Below are 22317 nucleotides of genomic sequence, written 5' to 3' on the forward strand. Positions count from 1 at the left end.
GGCAGTGCTAGGGAAATGACTATTCTGTACTAGTCTCAATCTCCAGCAAGGAAAGAGGCACATTACAAGTCACTTGATTTTTCTGTGTTTGACCTGCAATTTTTTAGCCCGACGACAGGGCCTCTTAAAGAAATTTAGCATATTAAATAAAATACACAAAAAAAAAAAGCAGGAAGGACTCTTTTTTTCTGGCTGTTAAGTGATGTAGTGTTGTATTCATTGATCCCATTGCTCTTTGTCTTATTAAATATTCTTCACTAAGTGAAATGAGGGTCAGAGTGTATCATCCATGCCTGTTTACTTGCTGTTCATATGTTTTATGTCAGCTATCCAGCCATGTGTCATTTGCAATGCTTCACTGTTTATTAAAACAGTACGATGAGGAGCAGGTTTTTCTGTAGACGTTTCACAAACATTTCTTACATCAGCAACATTTTTTAACCGTGACAGCAAATTGCAAATCTGACAGTCTGTGATTTACCAGAACATCTTTATAAAAATCTGTGATAAACCAAAGAATCTCTATGTGACGTTAAAGAGGAAGTAAACCCTGATGGGTTTACTTCCTCTTTTTTTCCCTGCAAAGGTAAAGCATAATGGACTACTATGCATCGCATAGTAGCTCATTATGTGTCACTTACCTGACACAGGAGCCAGCGAAGTCGCCGCTGTCCCCTGTAGTCCGCCGCATCCATGTTGCTTGTGGCGTCTCGCAGCTCTGACGAATCACAGCGGCGCAGCCGCGATGACGTCACTCCCGCGCATGCGCACGGGAGTCGCGCCTCGCAGCTCCGCCGCTGTCATACGGCGAAGCCGCGATGACGTCACTCCCGCGCATGCGCACGGGAGTCGACAAATTTGGCAAATCCATTCTTGGATTTGCCGCATTTAGTGCGCCTGCGCGCCGCTGTCTACGGCGCATGCGCCGTAGACAGCGGTGCCCATTTTCGGGCAAATATCTCCTAAACCATATAGGTTTAGGAGATATTGCTTGGACCTACAGGTAAGCCTTAATCTAGGCTTACCTATAGGTCCAAGTTGTTTCAAAGGGTTTACTTCCTCTTTAACCTAGAAGATCAATAAAAAGTGCTATTTCATTTTGACTGCCAAAATCGCTGTTGTAAGTGAAATGTCTATTTTAAGAATTCATCAGTGAGATTGAGTCTAACATATTAGTGCTTTGTGCACTGGTGCACAGTCATGTTAGAACAGGAAGGGGCCATCCCCAAACTGTTCTCACAAAGTTGGGAGCATGAAATTGTCCAAAATGTCTTGGAATGCTGACGCCTTTAGGCCCCTTTCACACATGCGGACATTATGTCCGTATTTCATCCATCCGTTTGCGGATGAAATACGGACATACATGCATTCCTATGGGATAGCGGGTGACACCCGATATCGTCCGCCTCCGCAATTGTCCGATTCTGCAGACGGAGGAAAATCCTATTTTTCTATCCGTCTGCAGAGTGGATCGGATGAACACGGACAGACGGTCCGTGCTCATCTGATCCCCATAGAGGAGAGCGGAGAGCTGACAGGGTGGTCCCTGCACAGTGTGCAGGGACTGCCCTGTTAACCGCCGGCTCAGCGGGGACAACGGAGCGATCCCCGCTGAGCAAGCGGATCATCACGGGGCGGATCATTACTGATCCGTCCGGTGTGAAAGGGGTCTAAGAGTTCTCTTCACTGGAACTAAGGGGTCAAGCCCAACCCCTGAAAAACAACCCCACACCATAATCTCCCTCCACCAAATGATTTGGACCAGCGCACAAAGCAAGGTCCATGAAGACATGGACGAGTGAGTTTGGGGTGGAGGAACTTGACTGGCTTTTACAGAGTCCTGACCTCAACCAGATAGAACACATTTGGGATGATTTAGAGCAAAGACTGCAAGCCAGGCCTTCTTGTCTACATCAGTGCCTGACCTCACAAATGCGCTTCTGGAAGAATGGTCAAACATTCGCATAGACACACTCCTAAACTTTGTGGACAGCCTTCCCAGAAGAGTTGAAGCTGTTATAGCTGCAAAAGGTGGGCCAACTTAACATTGAACCCTACAGACTAAGATTGGGATGCTATTAAAGTTCATGTGCATATAAAGGCAGGTGTCCCAATACTTTTGGTAATATAGTGCCAACAATTGACGCAGTGCTTTACATATATATTATGTACATTCACATCAAAATGTGAATTGGGGAGGGAGGGGGCAGATACTTTTTATTTGGGAAATGCATCCCACACTTCCACCTTTCTTGCCTAAACCAAAATAACGTTAAACTGCCATCCGAAGCCTTCTGGGATACTTATGCCACGCATCCCAGGAGGCTTTGGGGGCAAACTGAACTGCACTGCACATGGGCAGCATGAAGTTCACCCAATGGTGAAAGTTACTGGCATTCAAAAAGTTCTGGGTAATTTTTAGTAAAGATTATAAAAAGGTGGCCATTGCTGATCGCTCTTTTTAAAATGCTTGTTGCTGCTATCTCATGCAGATCTAATGACTTCAATGTATTCTGAATTTCTGACCTGGAAATGGAAATTAGTAGATATGACCTCCCTCACTTCTTATGCTGTATGCTTGTTCTAGGATAGTAACACAGACAATACCAAAGCCAGAAAATCAACATGACAATTACTATGGCAATGAATTCCATATTTTTCCTTCAAAGGTCAAATAAGTCAAACTGAATACTTTTTCTAGGCCAGTTGCTTCAAAGGTGCTGGATTTGCTTCATCAGCATGGCAGCCAGACAGTTAGTATTTTTAGAAAGGGAGCTCAGCAATGACAGGTTGCAATATCTCCTACTACTTATGACTTCCAGACCAGGGACTTAAAGATAGAGACAGCCAGGCAACTTGTATTCTTAGAAATGCCCCCCATGGTAACCTTTGTATTTCACTCAGTTCAGGTTTCCTTTAATGGCTATGTAAGACCGCATATATTTTTTTTACTGAGACCCTGTTACACTATTGGAATCTGAGTCATAATGACTGGAAGGAAAATGGAAATGTTAATCTTGGCAACCCAATTTCATCTGCTGTCATTCTAGAACTAAAGAGAAAACTAAAGCATGCATCTGATTAGTCGAAAACAGGCAACATCTCCTCTTTAAACCTCTTCCAGTTTTTGGAGGTTGGCAGACTGTTCCAGCCTGTTGAATTTATGTCTAGTAACCTAGTGTTAACCCCGGAGGTGTTCTTGGTACTGACACCCATTTTATGTTTGTAACATATTTATTTTATTTCTACTTATTTACCATATTGATATAATGTGGCTAAGTGGTTAGCACTCCTGTCTAGCAACACTAGGGTTACCAGTTCAAATTTCAACAATGATACTACCGGCCTAGAGTTTGCATGTTCTGCCTGTTTGGGTTTCCTCCCAAAGACATGCTGGTAGGTTAATTGGATCCTGTCTAAATTGGCCTTAGTATGTATGAATGTGAGTTAGAGACCTTAGATTGTAAGCTCCTTGAGGGCAGGGACTAATACAAATGTACAATATATATGTAAAGCGCTGCATAAACTGACAGAGCTATGTAAGTACCTGTCATAATAATGTTAATATATTGCTCGGTGCTTTACAGAGTACACAGTCCATTCACATCAGTTCCTGCCCATGAAGCAGCTTATAAAGTCCCTGCAACACTCAAACACTGATACTTGTCTTAAAATGTATGCATAGCCCAATCTTTCCTTTATAATTTTGGAAGGGTCTACACCCCAGTCAGTGTATTTTTTGCTGTCTTTGCGCCATTGGGGAAACCTCCATCCACTTCTTGTTCCAAGGATGCAACATGATGTTAGATGATATCTTTCAAATATTCCCAGAACAGATGCCCATTGAAGGATTTTTCCCCTCACCTCTTGTTCTGGGGAAAACTCAAAAATGTGGGGATTTTTTACACTTTTTTTCACCAGCACAATTAGAGAGTGTTGAATCTCCCCAAATAGGGACACAGACAGAAATAACCGGAATAGAGGGGTTAACCTTTCCCTACTCTCCCAGATCTAAAACAAAAAAAATAAGTTTTGCCTAGAGTTACACTTTAGCAGGGGGTCTTAATAATTAAAAAAATAATAATTAACTGGATTATCTGCATTATTCAGCTGGGAACCAAAATGCAGAAATAAGCTTAATGTGTTAGTTTACATACAAGGTACCTCACTAGTTATAGCTGGCTTGTGTTTTTGTGATTTGTGTTTTTTATAACAAATATTATTAATTTATAAAAAATATGATAAAATTCATATCTTACTTATATTCATAAGTAAAATCAAGCAACTGACATTACCTAATGGGACAAGTGATGATGAAGATTTTGACAAACAAATGGGGTATGGGGACATATTGGGGCAATACTTTTGGGGTCTGTATTCATAAAAAGGATAATAATCCTTGTTTAGGACCTGGTTAGCCTACGAGAAGTTTGAATTATTACAGGAAACTGGAGAACCCAAACAATCCAACATAAGTATACGGAGAATATACAAATTGTATGCAGACATTATGACAGGTGGAAATTGATCACAGAGCTGTAAGCATGGCCACCAGGGTCTTGTGTACATTTTTTGGTGGGGTGGGTTAGGCAATTCCTCAGTGGTTAAATCACTTCCTAACATCCAGCTACTGTCTTAAAAACTATGGTAGTGTTGGTACTGAAAACACACACTTCCTTCAATGGAACAAACTTCATTCACCCAGTTTATAAAAATCAGCTCCATGTAGTCTTAAGAAGCTTACTTTGTGTAATTCATTCTCTCCTAATCATTGTAATACACATTTCAATGAATGCTTCCTCTGCCTATCCTCCCATCCATATTCATTGTGTAATCAGAACAAAGAACGGAAAGTAATACTTTTTTATTCAACAACTAATAGCCCTGGTCTTGAAACAATTAGCCTTTCCTGTTTTCATTCCATATGTAGTGGCTCTGATAGTATTTATGTCTTTATGAAAGTGCAGGAAACATTTGAGAATGTTTCCACGGGTTGCAATCAAGAATCAGAACACTGGCTTTGTGTTTGAGAACAAAATCCACCATATGATTAAATATATATTATAGCTGTCCATTTAAGATAGTAGTGATTAGCAGATGGCCTGGTCTCAGCATCCCTCACGCCAGCTTGTGTTAACTACACTGCTGGAAGTAGTAGAGGGTGGAATGTGGATTGTATAATGAGAAAGCAGACATGGTCCTAGGAGCCGACCTCAGGAGCTGCTCTCCTGTTTCTACATCACCGCCAAAAATACTTTCTGCCCATAAAGTTAAAAAAGTAACCAGAAGTTCAGCATTAATGTTGTAAAAACCACTTTGATGAATAATGTATTCTTCCTAAAGAGTCAAGTCCAAGGCTTTAAAAATATAGTTAAGAGTAGATGCTTGTGAGCTCAGAGCTCACTTGCTTCTTACACCTCCAGGGATTACTAGAAGGGAGTTGCTCCTTCCTCTATGGAACTAAAATCGGGGCAGCAAAGGTATGAAAACTTATGCTATATTGTCTGTAATGTAAAATAAAAATCCAACAAGGTGCCCTTGTAATAACTAGGAGATGAGAGACACTGGCAACGATGTGTGATCAAAACATGAGGAGCAGTTTATATAGTCAGCAGTGCAGGATGTTAAAGCAACTCTAGGTAAGTAATTACGACAAAAAAGTGCCCTAGTAAGAGCCAGAGAGTTTGTTTTTGAGAATCATGCTACTGAGAAGAAGCTGGATTTTCTGGATGAAAAGCATCACTGAGATAAAGGTCTGAGATGTCCCTGTAGACACCTCTTTTTATTTATTTATTATGGGTACTTATATAATGCCATCAAATGGCAGCGTGTTACACATACAGTGCATTGTACATTCACAGCAGCCCCTGCCCTCAAGGAGCTTACAATCTAGGACCAATTTTGACTGGAGCCAATTAACCCACCAGCATGTCTTTGGAGTGTAGGAGGAAACCAGAGTACCCGGAGCTAACCCACAGGCACAGGAAGAGCATGCAAACCCCAGGCAGGTAGTGCCGTGGTTGGGATTCTAACCCAGGACCCTAATGCTGCTAGGTTGAAGTTCTAACCACTTATCCACTGTGCTGCATTAGCTTCCTCTTCAAGTTGATAAATCACCCTAATTGGAACTGTACTATTTCCAAAGACATGAGCCACACTTAACATAGTCAGTCTCTTATGTGAACTGTCAGTCTAAGGTCCTATATACACTGTGCATGGGACTTTGGCATTTAGGTGCAGGTGGAAGGCGCAGATGTACCATCTAGCCCCACCGTCAGCAGCCTGGTAAACTCTACGAGAGGCCAACAGCTGCTGTGGCTGGACAGGGATGAATGGTGCTAAAGCCTCATACACTGGGTCTTAATGCCCAGTTTGTGTAGAGGACCTTAGTCAGATAATCAGCACGCAGTGCTTTGTTTGTGTAACATACCGTATTATACTGTAAATGCAATGACTACGTGTAACACAAAGCATTGTGTGATAGGATTTTGTGTAATTGGATTTAAGCAGAAATTAGATTTAAGAGAAAATGAAAATGTGTGGCTCATAATATCTTTTGAAATAGCACAGTTCCAATTAGGATGATCTGATCACTCCCTATGTATCGTGAGATGTAGCTCAGATAGTGATTTTAGTGGTTCCTCCAGATCTGGGACTTTTTGCAAGGGTTCCTCCTGGGTAAAAAAGCATGTGTGCACTATGGAACACAGTTATGTCTCCACAACCAAAATGGGCACCTGAATTTTCAAGTATGACCTTTATTTTATTGAGGTGTATTGGGGCCACATGATTTTGGGCTATATACCTCTAAACTACTGGTGCAGAAATATATAACGTAGAAAGATTTGGTTGAATATCTATACCTGTTTTGTTCTGCATAACTCAACTTTATATATTTCTGGAATGTGTATTTCAGGATTCTCAAACTTGAATTCAAACTTGTATATTTCCAGGACCCGTCAGACAGCTTCTTCCTCTTGACAAGTGTTGGAGATCCTGCTTAGAACTGTTGGATCCAAGCCCAGTGAAGGAAGGAGGAGGCAGACAAGTTGTGTACAGAATGGGAATTTAAACCAGCTGATCAGGGACATGAAGGTGAGCATTATTAATATTTACCTCCCAAGTTATCAGTCCTACGTAAAGTACCAGTTAATGTTAATCCAAAACAATTTAGAGCTCCCTAAAAAGTGTAAGGTTAATTTCTAAAAGGTAAACCTCACCCAGAAACTCCACAGCCGCTAGTACATAAACGCAAACTGTTTTCTTGTATGTATTACCAAAATCTTTTGTCTTAATTTTAAAGAAAGTATTAGAATTCCTGCAAGTTTTTAATTTTGTTTATCCTGATGACCATAGTCACCAAGGCAGAAAGTGATGGGAAACCCAAGATTTTACAGTTGCCACCAGATCAGGAATAAAAGGTACATCTTCCAATGGGGCACCTATTCCAGTGACAACTAAGTGGGAATTCCCTTCTCTTTGTATGGATTTCCTCTCGCTTTCTATTGCAGGCCATGGACAGGAAGTGATGTAAAATTTTCCAATTAGAATGGGGAACGTTAACCCCACCCTATTCTAATTAAAGTAAAAAGAAAAAATATATTATTAGCCAAAATCTAACATTCTCTCAAGGATTCCAAAAATCACCATACTCATATTAAAGAAGAACTTCCCCTGAACTATTTGTTCCCCCTTCTATCTGTTATTCAGGCTGTTCTTGAATCCCATACTCACCTGCACAGCTAATCCTGCATTGACCCGTAACGATCTGTTGCCCAAGTGCAACAGTTTGGGTCCTGTGCTGCCATCTTCCTCTCTGATGTCACTGGAAACCCAGCTGCCTGTTCTGTGTTCAAGCAACTGGCCCCCCAATGATGCATGCTGGATACGGTGAGTCCTGTCTGCAGTTTCTTGGGATGCATGATGGGGATATTCCAGGAGCCTGACGTGACATTTTTATCTAGGCCAGGATGGCAACAGGCCATAGTAAAAACAAATATAAAAAAAAAAAAAAAAAAAAAGAGTCTTTTGACATTATAGAGGGGGAAGGAATGCAAGGAGGAAAAGTAGTTCCTAGGAGTAAAGGTCCAATTTAATTGTGGATTGCAAGAGAGTGACACATTACTATCTACTTAATTTGGAATAATTTTAGGTAGAATTTGCTTTACTTTGATTCTCTAAACTGGTATATTTTCAGATATGCATGTGTGTGTATTTTTGATTCCCAATCAGTTAGTAACTGCTGCTTTCTAGTTTAGTCACAGTTGTTCTGAGTCTAATCAGCTGGCATTACAGTTCAAACATGTTTCGGCCAAGGTGTGTGCTTAGGTGTTCAAACAGCTTCCCACTGAAATAATGCATTTATGGCAGCTCTAGACTAGCTGTAAATATTCTTGGGAAAGGAATCTAGGGGACTCCTCTCCATCAAATTGAGATGCACGTCATGCAAGCTTCTGTAGTAAACTGCACTGTCTCAATGTAGGAAATCTGCAGTTCAAGTTTTCCATCAAAGTTGAGGTTCATTTGGAGTACTTTTTTAAATTATTCTTTCTAGTGCATTTTGGGTTGTATACATTGTTTCCTCGTATGAATGAATGGAAATGCACTGATATGCATGTAAACTGCATTTTACCCCTTTTTTTAACAGAAGACTAATAGGAAACGGGTACATATTTTTCTTGATTAGTCATATGACTAATATAAACTACACACGCAAAAAAATACCCCGTCTTCACTTAAAAAAAGGATCTGTTGTCCAATCAGGGAAAGGGACAGTTTAACCTAATACAGTAGCATCCCAAATCACTGATATTTACTTTCTTCCCACTACCCCGATGCCCTGTTCATCTGCAAAAGTAATACGCCTAATCCCTGTCCAAGCTGTGTGTTGGTTTGTATGAGAGTCTACATAGGGTAAGGACCTGATCTGTCACCTGATGCTCAGGCTCGGCTGGTCGGGCCCAAGTAGGGACGTGTGGTGAGGTCAGTGGCTGGTGAGGGATTGGCTAGTATCAGAGCCAGATACACACAAGTTACATACGCCATTAACGTTAGAGGGAAAGCAATAATTCTAGCACTAGATCTCCTCTGTAACTCTAAACATGTAACCTTAAAATAAAAATAAAAAAACTGCCTATGGAGATTTTTAAGTACTGAAGTTTGGCGCCATTTCACAAGTTTTTGCAATTTTAACCCCTTCCTGACCAGCTGCCACAGATATACTGCGGCAGGTTGGCTCCCCTGGGCGAACCATCGTAGCTATACTTCGGCCTGCCTTTTAAACATTAGGGCTTGCGGCACGACTACGGAGCCGATGTGCGTGCCCGGTGGTTGCTATGACTGCCGGGTACCCGTGATCGTTCCAATCAGAGAACGGAGATCTGTTAATTTAAACAGACAGATCTCTGTGCTGTCAGGGGTGAGGAGAGGGAGCTGTTGTTCATACTAAGTATGAACTACAGATCGCTCTCCTTACCCAGGCAATCCCATCCCCCCACAGTTAGAATCGCTCCCTAGGTAATACAGTTAACCCCTTGGTTCCTGCTGAAATACAAATGAGCTACTGATTTCTAGACTCCTAGGCAAATATAGCCAGTATTGCCATTGAATCATTTTTTCTCACTGGTCAGATTGAAGAGCCTTCTAAAATTCATGTACAGAAATACATTTTATAGGAGCTTTTGAAATTCTGTGTATCAATTGACTCCACCTGTGCGCTTTTGTCATCCACCTCCAAGCTTAAAGGGGAAGTAAACACTGCCTCTTTTTTTTCTGTTTTCTGACCTGCAAAGTAAAGGTATAATGTATAATGCATGCATTGCATACTAGTACATTATGTGAAACGTATCTGCAAATGAAGCCCTCGTTGTCAGCGCTGGAGACCGCATCCATCTTCGCCCGTCTTCCTTCTGGATCCCCAGACTCTGGCTTTGTGACTGGCTTGATCACTTGCGCGGGATTCACTGGATATGGCACGGGGCTCTGAAGAAATGGCACGGGTGGGTGTTCCTGCACAGCGCATGCGCCGATTACATCATTTACAGTAAATATCTCCTAAACGGTGCATGTTTAGGAAATATTTGGAAAACATTGAGGTGAGTATTGCAGGCAATCCTGGTGGGGACCAGATGGCACCTGGTAAGTACTTTGTAGTTTGTCTCCAAGGTGCCAATATTGGGAAAGGAGGATTTAGTACCCTGCCAGATATAGGACCATTTTTCACCTTTCTAGTTGTTTCTTTGAAACATGATTACACACAGGACTTGAAGCTATTGTTGACAGTTCCAGAGGGACAAAATATGGACTGGCTATGCTTCCTCTCATTTATAATAATGCAGGATTTAAGCCTCAAGATCTTGAATCCTTTGTTAGACCAGTGTTGAAATCTAGTTTACAACTGATAATGAGAACTGCCAGCACAGTGCAGTCAAGCCTAATTATGGTACACGTTAAGTCCACATCCCCCTTCTTAACATTGCATAGGGGCAGTTAGGTAGCTAGTTTTTAAAAATTTAAGCATAAGCAACTATTTTAAAATATGTTTACTATATATATATATATGTGAATTGGAATATGTAACATATGTAAAGTAGGTGTTATGGCAATTTAGCTGCAACGTGGAAACACACTTTAAGATGAATAAAATTGGGTTAAACACAGTTTATTGAACATACCGATTAACATTTCTGCACTAAATAGAAAGAAACCCGCAAGGAAAGCTCAATTGTATCTTCAGTTTAAATCAGCTACATGCATTCCAAGTTCATCATAACAAAGGGTGTGCTAAGGCTGGCCGCACATGGTTTGAATCTCATCCGGTACAGCAGGAAGCGGCTGAAATTCAAACCTTAATGGGCAGGCTAAATGTATCATGTTGACCGATCAATATACTTGGGTACAACCAGCCTGCGGTATTCGCTTGCAATAAATCGCAGTCTTCTCCCGGGGGGGACAGCTTCCCTAGCTCTTGTTGGGTAATTTTTAGGAAAATAATACTTTACACAGCTTTTGTTTTGATATACCTGAAATGTTTTTAGCCAATATAAACGGAGAGGTCAATTGAGTTTAAAATTGTGGGCAACAGTGCTTGAATGAAGCAGTGCAGACCACTAAGCTGCCATGCTTTTACCAATATTAATTTCACTTTCACATGAAAACAATGTGTTCCTGAACAAAAACACGCTCTAAGAATTCAATACTGAATGCAAGTATACTTTGGCAGTTTCAAATAACTATCAAATCCAAATCCAAATAATGAAGAGAAATACAAAACATGTATTTTCCTGTCTGCAGCACAGCTTCTGCACCGACCTGGTGAGGAGAGACTTTGTGCCGTTATGTTGTGTTGACAAGTTTCTCTAAGCTGGAAAGAATTCCCTTTTCTTCTAGAGAACAGTATTGAATACACACAATTCATTCCGTTAGTGGAAATTTGGAACTCGTTTCTGCTTACTTGACACAACGTGACTTCCAGAATGATTACGATAATTGACTGATTTGCCAACTTAAAGCAGTTAAAAGTTCACTTTATGCACATGTTTGTTTTTTAGGTTTTTTTTTTTTGTTACTATTAAAAGCTTTCGACAACTGGTATTGATTACATTAGTGTAGCAGCCTATTAAATTTTCAATACTATAAGCAGTTATGCTGATACATACAGTATACAACAAATGCATATGACAGAAATAATACAACCCTACCAAAGTGCCTTTTATGAGAAGGATCACACATGGGTAACATGATGCTAAGCAAAATTTAAATACAGAAGCCATGTTTTCAGAGATGCTGTTGGAATACAGTGTTTCTGTATTTTTGTACTACAACTTCATCAATATCAGTGTTCAATACGGATATATTCTTCAGCTAAGAAATGGCAGTGTTTATAAGTTTTTAACTGCATCTATGGTTAAACTCTATGTCTTTTCTCTATTTTAAAGTTCCTGTTTCTTGTCTGCAGTTAAGCAGCAAAGCCCAGGAGGACTGTCCACTGTTTGTTCTGTAGGGCTATATACAGAATTTCCAACAGATGCTATACTGTGAGAGGGGACCTGTTACAGATGCTACACAAAAGATTGCTTCCCATGCTACAAGGAAGATACAGAAAAAGACTGTCAAAAAGTAGAAGCGCCAACTAAGTTTTATAGGTCCAGTTAATTTTGTTTCTGACTGGGGCTCTGAATGAGCTTTAAACATATGTCATTAGATATTATTAACCATTTAATCCTAGTCCAGTGAGTTACTTAGACTTTTATTCTGCAGCTACAACAAGCCCTGATGCAGAGGGACTGGCAAACTCCCAAAACACACTGGTTACTCCAGAGTTTCTTTCTCGGGTAAATAAAAATCAACTGGATCTATTAAACGTAGTTGGTGCTCTCACTATTTGACCTTAACTTTGCAGGCTGGGTTCACAGATGCAAATTGGAAGCGTATTGAATTGCATCCAATTCGCATGACATGTGAACTGGCAGCCTTCTCTATGGAGCCGGTTCACATATCTGCGGGCCGGTGGTGGTGCATTTTTAAAGAGTCCTCTGTGTTTTTCATTCCAGTTTAGGGGTGATTTCAAGTAAAAATTTGCACCTGAATCGCATCTGAACAGGTGAACAAAACTGCACCGGACTCCTTTTAAAAACTGTGCTAAAACTGCATTTGGGCACGTGTGACCAGAGCCTTAGGTATGTAGTGAAGGCAGCTCTCTGTAAAACAGGTGACCCAGCAGAGGTCACTGTAGTCAATACTACAAGGAAAGTATATATCCAATTGTGCCATGCTACAACAAGAGAGAACATTAGATATCTTTTAATATTCTATTTTGTAAAATGACATATGTCAAGGTACAAGAGAGGATATGCATGCTACCAAAGTTGCACCTACTTCCCCTGCATTTGTAGACTTATTGCAATAACATCATTTTCTGTGCTAGTGTTTAGACCTCAAGTATTGGGGTGCAGATCTGCCAGGTGCTGAGTGTGAGACATAATACACCTGTACTTTATTAATAAAAGAAAATTAGTGAAGAGGGCAATTTTTCTGTCCCTGCTGTATGAAGGCACTTTTTTGGCTGAAGGGAAGGTTTTGTAGATCAGTTTTTAAAGTGACACTAAACGATATCCTAGTTTTTCAAAAATAATCTGTGCACATCCACTACTTTATAGTCTTACAATCTATTTTTCATTAATTTTTTTCTTACTGTGTTTTTCTGCTTCCTTGTAACATCTGCTTTGGGCTTCTGAACCTGTCCATTTCCCCTTCACTACCATTTGTTTGGAATGAGCAGTGCATGTTAGTTGTGGACATGTGCACTGCTCTATGCACAAAACACATCCCATAGATATAGATAGCTAGTGCATAGCAAGCAAGAGAGGATGTCTATGTTATTTCCTCATACTGTGTGACCATGGAGAATGAATGTAGTCACCATCTAACAGGAAGCTGGATTATGGCAGGCAAAAAAAAAAAGGAATTTGGAGATTGGGAGGAGGCTGAGAGGTTACTTTTTGAGTTAAAAAGGCATACAGCATATAAATATATAGTATTTTTGAGACCAGAGTTCAGTGTTACTTTAAACACAAAGGAAAGGATTTACGAGGGATCCTTAGGTGAATTCATACTGGGTGCAGGTGATCAGAACCATGCCAGAATAGGATTGTAACAAAACAAAAAAAGAAAAACACTGCACTAATTCAGAAAAACAAAAGTAGTGAAACTACAAAAATCCTGTGAAGAACACAGCCCAGCTGCTAGCACACAAACAAAGTTCACATTAACATACATAAATCAGTGCAGCGCTTAAAGGCACCTATCTCAATAGGTGAAAAATGTGTATATCTGACAAACAGACTAATAATAATAATAATAATAAAGAAGTCCACAAAATGTTTGGAAACAGTCCCAAAATTAATCACTGGTACATCTGGAGCTTTGTTCGAGTCCTCAGGTGGCATTCAAGGCTAAATAACTCGCCACGTTCTCAGACTTCAAAGCCTCTTGAAAAATGATTATAAGCAAGTAGAGAAGGTAAATACTCTTACCAAATAGGTTGGACACATCCACCGTATAGCAGTGTGTCTTACGAGCTTATGGGGGGGCTCCAGCCACTCACCCCAATACACCGGCCAAATGGCATTTTCCTCTTGGGATTCCTTATGATATCCAGATGGGGAAGATAAATAGAGTTTCCGTACCATGAATTACTGTAGAACCTGGTGCCAGAAGTCTCGTGAAGGTTCACCATAAAAGAGACAAAACATAAAAAACGCCTTGCATGGTGAAATACAACTAATGATGGTTTATTGAAAAAATTCTGATAAATAGAACTGAAAAAATATATTTAAAATAACATGATACATAAAAACTAAAATAATTGCAATGTGGGGAGCAAACAACTGCTGTCCCTACGCGTTTCAACCTCTAAGTCATCAACAGGGGCATAGCTTGACTCCCCCACATTGCTGCAATATATAGACTAAATCATTAAGAATACTAGAGGCTCATGGGAAAAAAACACCCCCAGAATTAACCACATATGTACTCACACCATGTTAAGGATGTGAACACACAGGACTCCAAATACATCTCAATACATCCAGATCACATACCCGATAATCCAGTATATATTATATGTATAGTATTTTCCATCAAGCTAACTAGGGACATGAATGTTTGAAAATCCTGCATTTCCTGCGTTCCAGCTTAAAACCGTAAGCAGGAAGTTTATCCATATGATCAAAAGATGACGTTGATATGCTCATTAACCGGCGTCATCCCACACCCGCAAACTACACTATCTTCCTCCCGCAACATATCTCCTCTTGGATTTCATATCCGTTTGTAACTATGTTATCCCGATGGGTTTGTTTGATTATTCAAGGCTGGAACCCCCGGTCTGCGTTCCAAGCCTCGCATCCAATTCCGTAAATGACGTCGCTGGCAAATACAACCACGGACATCGGAAATGCCAGAAATTGCGTCGTTGGTAAATACAACCAACGACGCCATATCCGGAACCGCTCCAAGCCTCATTTACATCGGCGGAAATGGCATCGCCGGTATGTACAACCAACGACGCCACATCCGGAACCGGTCCAAACCTCGTTTTAATCGTCAAGGAAGTGAAGTCAGTAGTAAACACTAGACGTCCATTTCCTATACAAGGCTGCCCTAATATACTTACAAAGAATAAAGTCGCCCCCATGAGATAATCCGCATACCAGCAGTCCTCTGAAGTATATTATTGCTTCGATAGGACTAATAAAAAAAGAAGAATACAACTAAATGAATAAAAATTTAAAATATGAGAAAAAAAATAAATAAAAAAAAATAATTATTGAAATTATAAAAAATGAAATAAAGAAAAAAGTGAAAAATACATAAAGAAAGAAAAAATTGAATTGAAAGAAAAGTGAATACGTAGACCACCAGAGGAAAGGGGACTTTTGAGGTGCCACTCACCCCCGGTCAATTAAACAATTAATGTCCCATTCGACATTCATACCTGGGGGGGAGAGTAGTACCTCAACTCGTATATCCAGTAGGTTTCAAGGCGAGATAAACCTCTAACCCGTGGTTCTCCTCTCCAATGGGGGGTAAACATCAATTACCTGGAACATAGTAACCATAGGGTCTTTTTGGTGATGCACCAGGTAATGACGGGGTACAGTATGTTTGTCACATTCTTTTTTGATTTTCGCAATCTGTTCATTAATGCGAACAAGAATCTCCCTTTTCAGAATATGATTGTCCCTACTCCCCTGCTCATCATACAGAGCTTGAAAGGAAGTGAAGTCCCTGGTTATGCTTACGTCATTAGCTCTAGCAGCCAGACCACAGTGATCTAAGAAGAGTTCAGTGCTTAGATAGTTTGCACTCACCCTGATGCTAACCATACTGCACTCTAAGTGAATTATGCCCCAAACCATCTCTTGTAGATTACACAGTGGTAAGACATGGTATTCTTAACTGTGCCCAGGCAGAGTTCTGATCTCTCACATTACACAAACAAATTGGACTAATGTGGTCAACCATGCCTGGGCACAATTAAAACACCTAATGTGAGCACATCCTTAGTTGACAGAAGTGTGCTAGCACATCTGCCCATGTTCCTTTCATTGTTCACTTACTGTACCCTCTGTCACAGTTCCTTGTACATTGATCCGGGCACTGTCCGAGCTGCTCAGGTTCCTGCCAATCTGCCCTGAACCTAGGTATTATTAAGCCTTTACACCTGTGGGTTAGTGTTCGAACAATGTGTCTCCATGCTGAAGCTGGATCTCCCTGTTCATCTGACGTTTGTTGTTACTTCAGTACTCTTGCATTCTGTGTGTTTGTTCGGTCTTGCACTCTTGTCTTCCCTTTGGTTTCTGCCTGTATAAGCCTTCATTTTCATTCTGTTTCTGTGGGTGCTCTCCACAGCATTGTTTCATGTCGTTTTACTTTGCCCCCCATTCTTGCTTGCTTTGTTCATCTCTCTTTGCGCTATTGCCCAGCTTTCTCTGCTCTCTTGTGCTTCACGCTTGTTTACTGTGTCCTCCCCAGTTATTCTCCTTGCTAGCTGCCATAGTCTTTCCTTTGGTCCCTGTACCCTGTGTGTACCCTGAGCCAATCCTGTGTGCTACCTGCTGGCACTGTGCCTGCATGGGTGTGTTGGGCTAGCAATACACAATGCAAATTTCTTTCCTGCAACTACAGGTTGCAGGAAAAAAAATCCGAAAGAATATGACAGGATGGTTGTACCCAAGCTGATCGATCAATCAACTTGGTACATTCAACCTGCCCATTAACAGTTCGAATCTCGGCTGGTTCAGCAGGAACCGTGGATTGCCGGCCTTAGAGATTCTAAACCCGGGGGCTGACCTGCAGCTCAACATCCACACCTTCAGTAGCTCTGGTAAAGGCAGCGTCTTAGATCCTGCGACTCTGACACCCCCCCCGAGTTTTATTGTCCCAAGTGTTCCAGTCCTCAGATCTTGACACCTTCCATCTTTCCTCCCTGAATCTGCCAAACTTTGGGTGCAGCACATGGACAACAAGAAGTAATTTGTCTACAGGGAACAAAAAGTGATTGCTAAGCAAAAACAGATATTTTTACAGCACAGAAGATAGTTGCAAGTGATGGATGAAGTCAGGTAATGCCAAACACTTGAGAGTACTTGTAAGCTCTCCGTAGTAAACCTATACGGTATGCTACCAAATTGTTGCAAGTACGGCTCAGATGGGCTGCGTTGCTATTAATAGCAGACTAGACACGAGTGTAGTTGTATCTGTAATATATCTTTTCCAGTTTTTATAATAATTTTCTTAAAGGGATGAAGAATTGCAAATGTCAGTCTACATTGTCCGTCCAGTGGATATGCATGACCTCTTTGTGTGAGTTCACCTCTCCTCAGGTAACCTTTCAAAAATAACTGATGTGCTATGGGCAGCTAACGGAGTATGTTTTTCTTCTCTTTTTAAATGTGGAAACAGGTCCAGTCAACACCCAGAACAAAACACTGTCAGTATGGGTCAACTACAGGGCACATTTTCCAAATTCAATCTGCTTTGCTCAATGTTCAAATTCAAGTGGTAAGCATTTTCCACAGTGATTTGTGTCTCTGTCCCCTCCCAAAAGGCCATAGGTGTGCAGTCGCTCTGTGATGCACTAAACTGTCCAGCTTCTGCCTGCAAACCTCAGTCACATACTACAGCCAGAAGTACTTGTAAGCTCTACACTGCCCTACTAGTTAACAAATATGATACACACAGGCAGGGGCGGACTGACCACTCATGGGGCCCCCGGGCAATAGGAGATTATGGGGCCACAAAGTATACACACACAGTATATATTCACACAGTATACACATACATGTACACACAGTATACACAGACATGTTTCTATTAGCTGAGAAGGTACTGGAGAGGTGGGGCAGCTATAATCTCAGGATTTTTAGACCAAAAGGAACAAAAAGGGACATTTCAGAGACAGATAGAAAAAAAAAACATAGATTTTTAGATACTGTCCCTGGTTTTACTGAGGCTGGCAACCCTGATGGGGTCCCCTAGTGGCCCGGGGCCCTTAGGCAGTGCCCGAGTGGCCAAATGCACACAGGACCCATAAGCGTTTCCTATGCTTAACTGCTCCACTCCGTTCCTTCAAGACTGGCTAGCATTTGGCCAGATCTATCAATTGAGTGTTCTTGTTTTCTTCAGTGCTGCTGGAGTGGGCAGCAGTGGGGTTGTGTTGCTGGTGTGGAGGCTGGGCAAGGGAAAAGAACAGGGTAGACCAGGATTTCTCAAGCAGGATTCCGTGGAACACTTGAGCTCCATGAGAGCTCCACAGGGGCTCAGTCACCTCCAATAGTGACTTTCATATCATTTCTGCATTGTGCCAGAGACAGCAGGTGTTCAAAGGAGAGATAGGGAGGGGGTGAGGGTGGAGGGTCAGACTGTGTTAACAGGTATTCATTATATGGAGAAAACTCTTATTGTCAACAATGATTGTCCGTGGGATCTCTCAGCTATGAGAAAGGAGAGGAAACAGGATTGGGGAGGAGCAAACACTTACTGTCAACAATGCAAGTCAGTGGAATCTCTCAGCTATGAGAAAGGAGAGGGATCAGGATTGGGGAGGAGCAAACATGCACTGTCAACAATGCAGGCCAGTGGGATCTCTCTTGAGAAAGGAGAGGGAGCTGAAAGAAGTATGAGAAGTTGTGCTTATAGGAGTTTGTCCTGCACGCGATAGCAATATCAGGTTGCCAGCACAGAATTGCAGTGCCCTCCTAGGTAGGTTGCTATGATGATGAGTAAATTTAGTTATTTTTGGCTCCTCTACAACCGTTGGAGCAGCTATTGATTCATTTGGGCTATTGATTTCACAGGCTGAAGTTTCACAATACAGTTTTGATTGTTCCCTCCCTGAATTCTAGAGGCTTCCAGAACAGAGAGGGCTGAGAAAGGCAAATGGGCAGCTTAAATATTTAGTGTGCTTCAGAGAATCCCTGGGAGGTGTGTCCAGTGGGTGGCTGGGGAGAACATAAATAGTCCTAGATCTGTAGCAGTCCTTATTCTAGTTCTGCTGGAGACATTTTTAGCTTTAGGGGCTCTGCCTATTCTCTGGAGTTAACTAAGCAGTCTCACTTAAGGATCCGGTCTGGAGGACTCACTGAGGAGTGTCTGGTGAAAGCTAGGAACTGAGCAGTTGTCCTGAGACATGGAGATGTCTGGAGGAAAAAGGTGGAGTTCAGCTGTCCTGGAGAGAAATGAGCACAGGTTCCTAGTGCCTGTGTGCTGTTCTAATGTTGGGGTGCCAGCGGTAGCTTTCTCTGAAACATCTCTCATAGGTCCCCAGATACTGGACATTCCCCTGTCTTCAGCAAGATTATGGACTGTGAGCTTTACAAAAATTGTTTTCCTGTACTGTGCAGTATTCCTAAAGTTACACTGGTTACGTACAGCTGTACAATTGCGCCAAAAAGGTGCCAAAAAGCCTTGCCTCATGGTCACCAGCTTAGAGGGTTTAGACTGTCCTCTCATTGATGTTGCCAGTAGTTGGAGTATCCCATATCACCCCACCACCTCTCCTGTTACAAGTTCTACAAGCAATAAATCTTAAAAAGATATCCCCTAGACCAGCCGTCTCCAAACATTCTAAACAAAGGGCCGGTTTATTGTCCTTCAGATTCTAGGAGGGCCAGACATTGGCCAGCAGCAGTGGAAAGTTTCTTGCCATCAGTGGGAGTGAACATTGCCACATTTGGTATTAGGGGGAGGAATAGTTCCCCATTGTTCGTATCATAGGGAGGGAGGAACAGTGCCCAACAATTGGTGTCAGTGGGAGAAATGGTGCCCCATTGTTGGTGTCAGATGGCAGAATAGTGTCTAGTATCAGTGGGCAGAATAGTGCCCCAGTGGCCTGACGAAGACATATAAAGGGCCGCATCCGGCCCTCAGGCCACAGTTTAAAGACCACTGCCCTAGACTGTTTAATGGAGCTAGAGTCCAATGTTTGGTAGGGCTACAGTAGGAAAGGGAGAAAACATTGATAAGAGGATAAAGAACAGGATAGGGGCAAGAGGAATCTTACAGACAGTAGTTCTCTCCTGTTCCGAGAACAAACTCAGCTGTCACCACAGCAGGACTGGTAGTGGTGAGAGTAAAAGTAGCAGAAGAATAAAATGGGTAAAGTATTTGGGATGAAAATAAAATGAGGGATTTAGTAGAAATAAAATGAATAAGAGAGAGAAAAAGCAGGAGATGAGTTGGGATGTAGAGGTAAAAAAACGGGTGTATAAATTAAAGCAAAGCTCCACCCAAAAGGGTAAGTTCTGCTTGTTTGCACCCCCACCCCCTCCCCTCTACTGGCATATTTGGCACTTTTTGTGGGGGAGGGGGAGCAGGTATCCGCTCCCACTTTCTGCTCAGATTGCCGCTGCAATCTGAGCCAGAGGTTCAGCTAACTTTTAATGTTAACATTAACATAAACACCTTATTGCTGAATATTATTGCACTAAGCTCCAATAAGCTATTTGTGTTAGTGTAAATTTTATTAATTATACTCTTCTTTATTATTACATCTACAATTTACCAATTTCCTGTGAACTGTAGAGCAAACACGTTTTCACTGGTTTCCTGAGGCCTGAATATATTATTCAGGGCTTCTCAAGTATAAAATGGTTGAGAAAGGCTAGGGTATACTATAGAACAAGATGGGGCTTTAGGAAATAACGCAGCCCCCCCCCCCATACTTATCTGAGCTCCCTCTCAATCCAGTGAGGTTGTACAAGAGCCTTGGCTGGTTCAATATTGAGTTGGCCCACCCTTTGCAGCTATAACAGCCTGCCCCTAAAGCCTCTTGGCATGGCATAAGTATCTCAGAAGGCTTCAGATGGCAGTTAACATTTTTGTTTAGGCAAGAAAGGTGGAAGTGTGGGATGCATTTCCCAAATAAAATGTATCCTCCCCCTTCCTCCCCCAATTCACATTTTGATGTGAATGTACATAATATATATGTAAAGCACTGTGTAAATTGTTGGCACCATATTACCAAAAGTATTGGGATTCCTACCTTTATATGCACATGAACTTTAACAGCATCCCAATCTTAGCCTGCAGGGTTCAACATTGAGTTGGCTCATCCTTTGCAGCTATAAAAGCTTTAACTTTTCTGGGAAAGCTGTCCACAAGGTTTAGGAGTGTGTTTATGGGAATGTTTGACCATTCTTCCAGAAGTGCATTTGTGAGGTCAGGCACTGATGTGGGCGAGAAGGCATGGCTCGCAGTCTCCACTAGACGTGCACAATGGAAAATTTTCATTTAGTTTCGATTCATTGTCATTCGTAAAATACATCATTTAGTTCTGTTATATTCGTTATGTTACGTTAATACGTTTTCAGATAATTCGTTATTATTCGTAGATTGTCGAATTCATTCGTTCGTATTCATTGAAATTCGCTATTTATGTATGTATAGACATTCGTGATAATGATTTGTAGTTTGTAAAGTCGTTTGTTTATTGAATCTTTTAACACACACAATGACAACGTCTCTTCTCCTCGGATCAAATACAATACAACACCCTTCTAACTCAGCTCTCAGGAATGCACTTTGCCAGTAATCCATCCTCCGACACAAAATTAATTAGCTGATTGGACTATAAGATTTACTTTGAGCTGACCTTTTGTTTCATTAGATCTTTAAAGAATTACCAAATCATGTTGAATTCATTAAAATTCATTCGTTATAATTCTTTTGTATTCGTTGTTTTTCGTTATTTTTTTATTCGGACATTCGGATGCATCCGAATGTCCGAATAGGGCAAAATTTGGCTGAATTTCGATTCGTTATGAAACAAATTGCACAAGCCTAGTCTCCACTCAAATTCATCCTAAAGGAGTTCTATCGTGCTGGGGTCAGGATTCTGTGTAGGCTAGTCAAGTTCCTCCACCCCAAACTTGCTCATCCATGTCTTTATGGACCTTGCTTTATGCACTGGTCCAAATCATTTGGTGAAAGGGGGATTATGGCGTGGGGTCCCTTAGTTCCAGTTAAGGGAACCCTTAAGACATCAGCAGTCAGCATATCAAGACATTTTGGACAATTTCATGCTCCCAACTTTGTGGGAACAATTGTTTTGGATAGCCCCTTCCTGTTCCAACATGACTGCACACCAGTGCATGAAGCAAGATCCATAAATACATGAATTAGTGAGTTTGGGGTGGAGGAACTTGACTGGCCTGCACAGAGTCCTGACCTCAACCCAACAGAACACCTTTAGGATGAATTAGAATGGAGACTGAGAGCCAGGCCTTCTTGTCCACATCAGTACCTGACCTCACA

At 41.4% G+C, this 22317-nt stretch overlaps 1 protein-coding gene across 2 annotated transcripts in view; it reads left to right on the top strand.

Annotated features, from left to right (window-relative positions):
• Window positions 1-22317, top strand: part of LPAR1 (lysophosphatidic acid receptor 1) — a 220247-nt gene that overhangs the window by 72459 nt on the left and 125471 nt on the right. For both annotated transcript variants that reach the window (XM_077475260.1, XM_077475261.1), the window contains one exon: window positions 6954-7095. The gene's annotated coding sequence lies outside the window, so the exon portion shown is untranslated. The remainder of the gene's footprint in view (window positions 1-6953; window positions 7096-22317) is intronic.

This window comes from Lithobates pipiens, unplaced genomic scaffold, assembly GCF_037356315.1.
Source record: "Lithobates pipiens isolate NorthernLeopardFrog02 unplaced genomic scaffold, aLitPip1_a1.2 Scaffold_13, whole genome shotgun sequence".
NCBI classification, from domain to species: domain Eukaryota; kingdom Metazoa; phylum Chordata; class Amphibia; order Anura; family Ranidae; genus Lithobates; species Lithobates pipiens.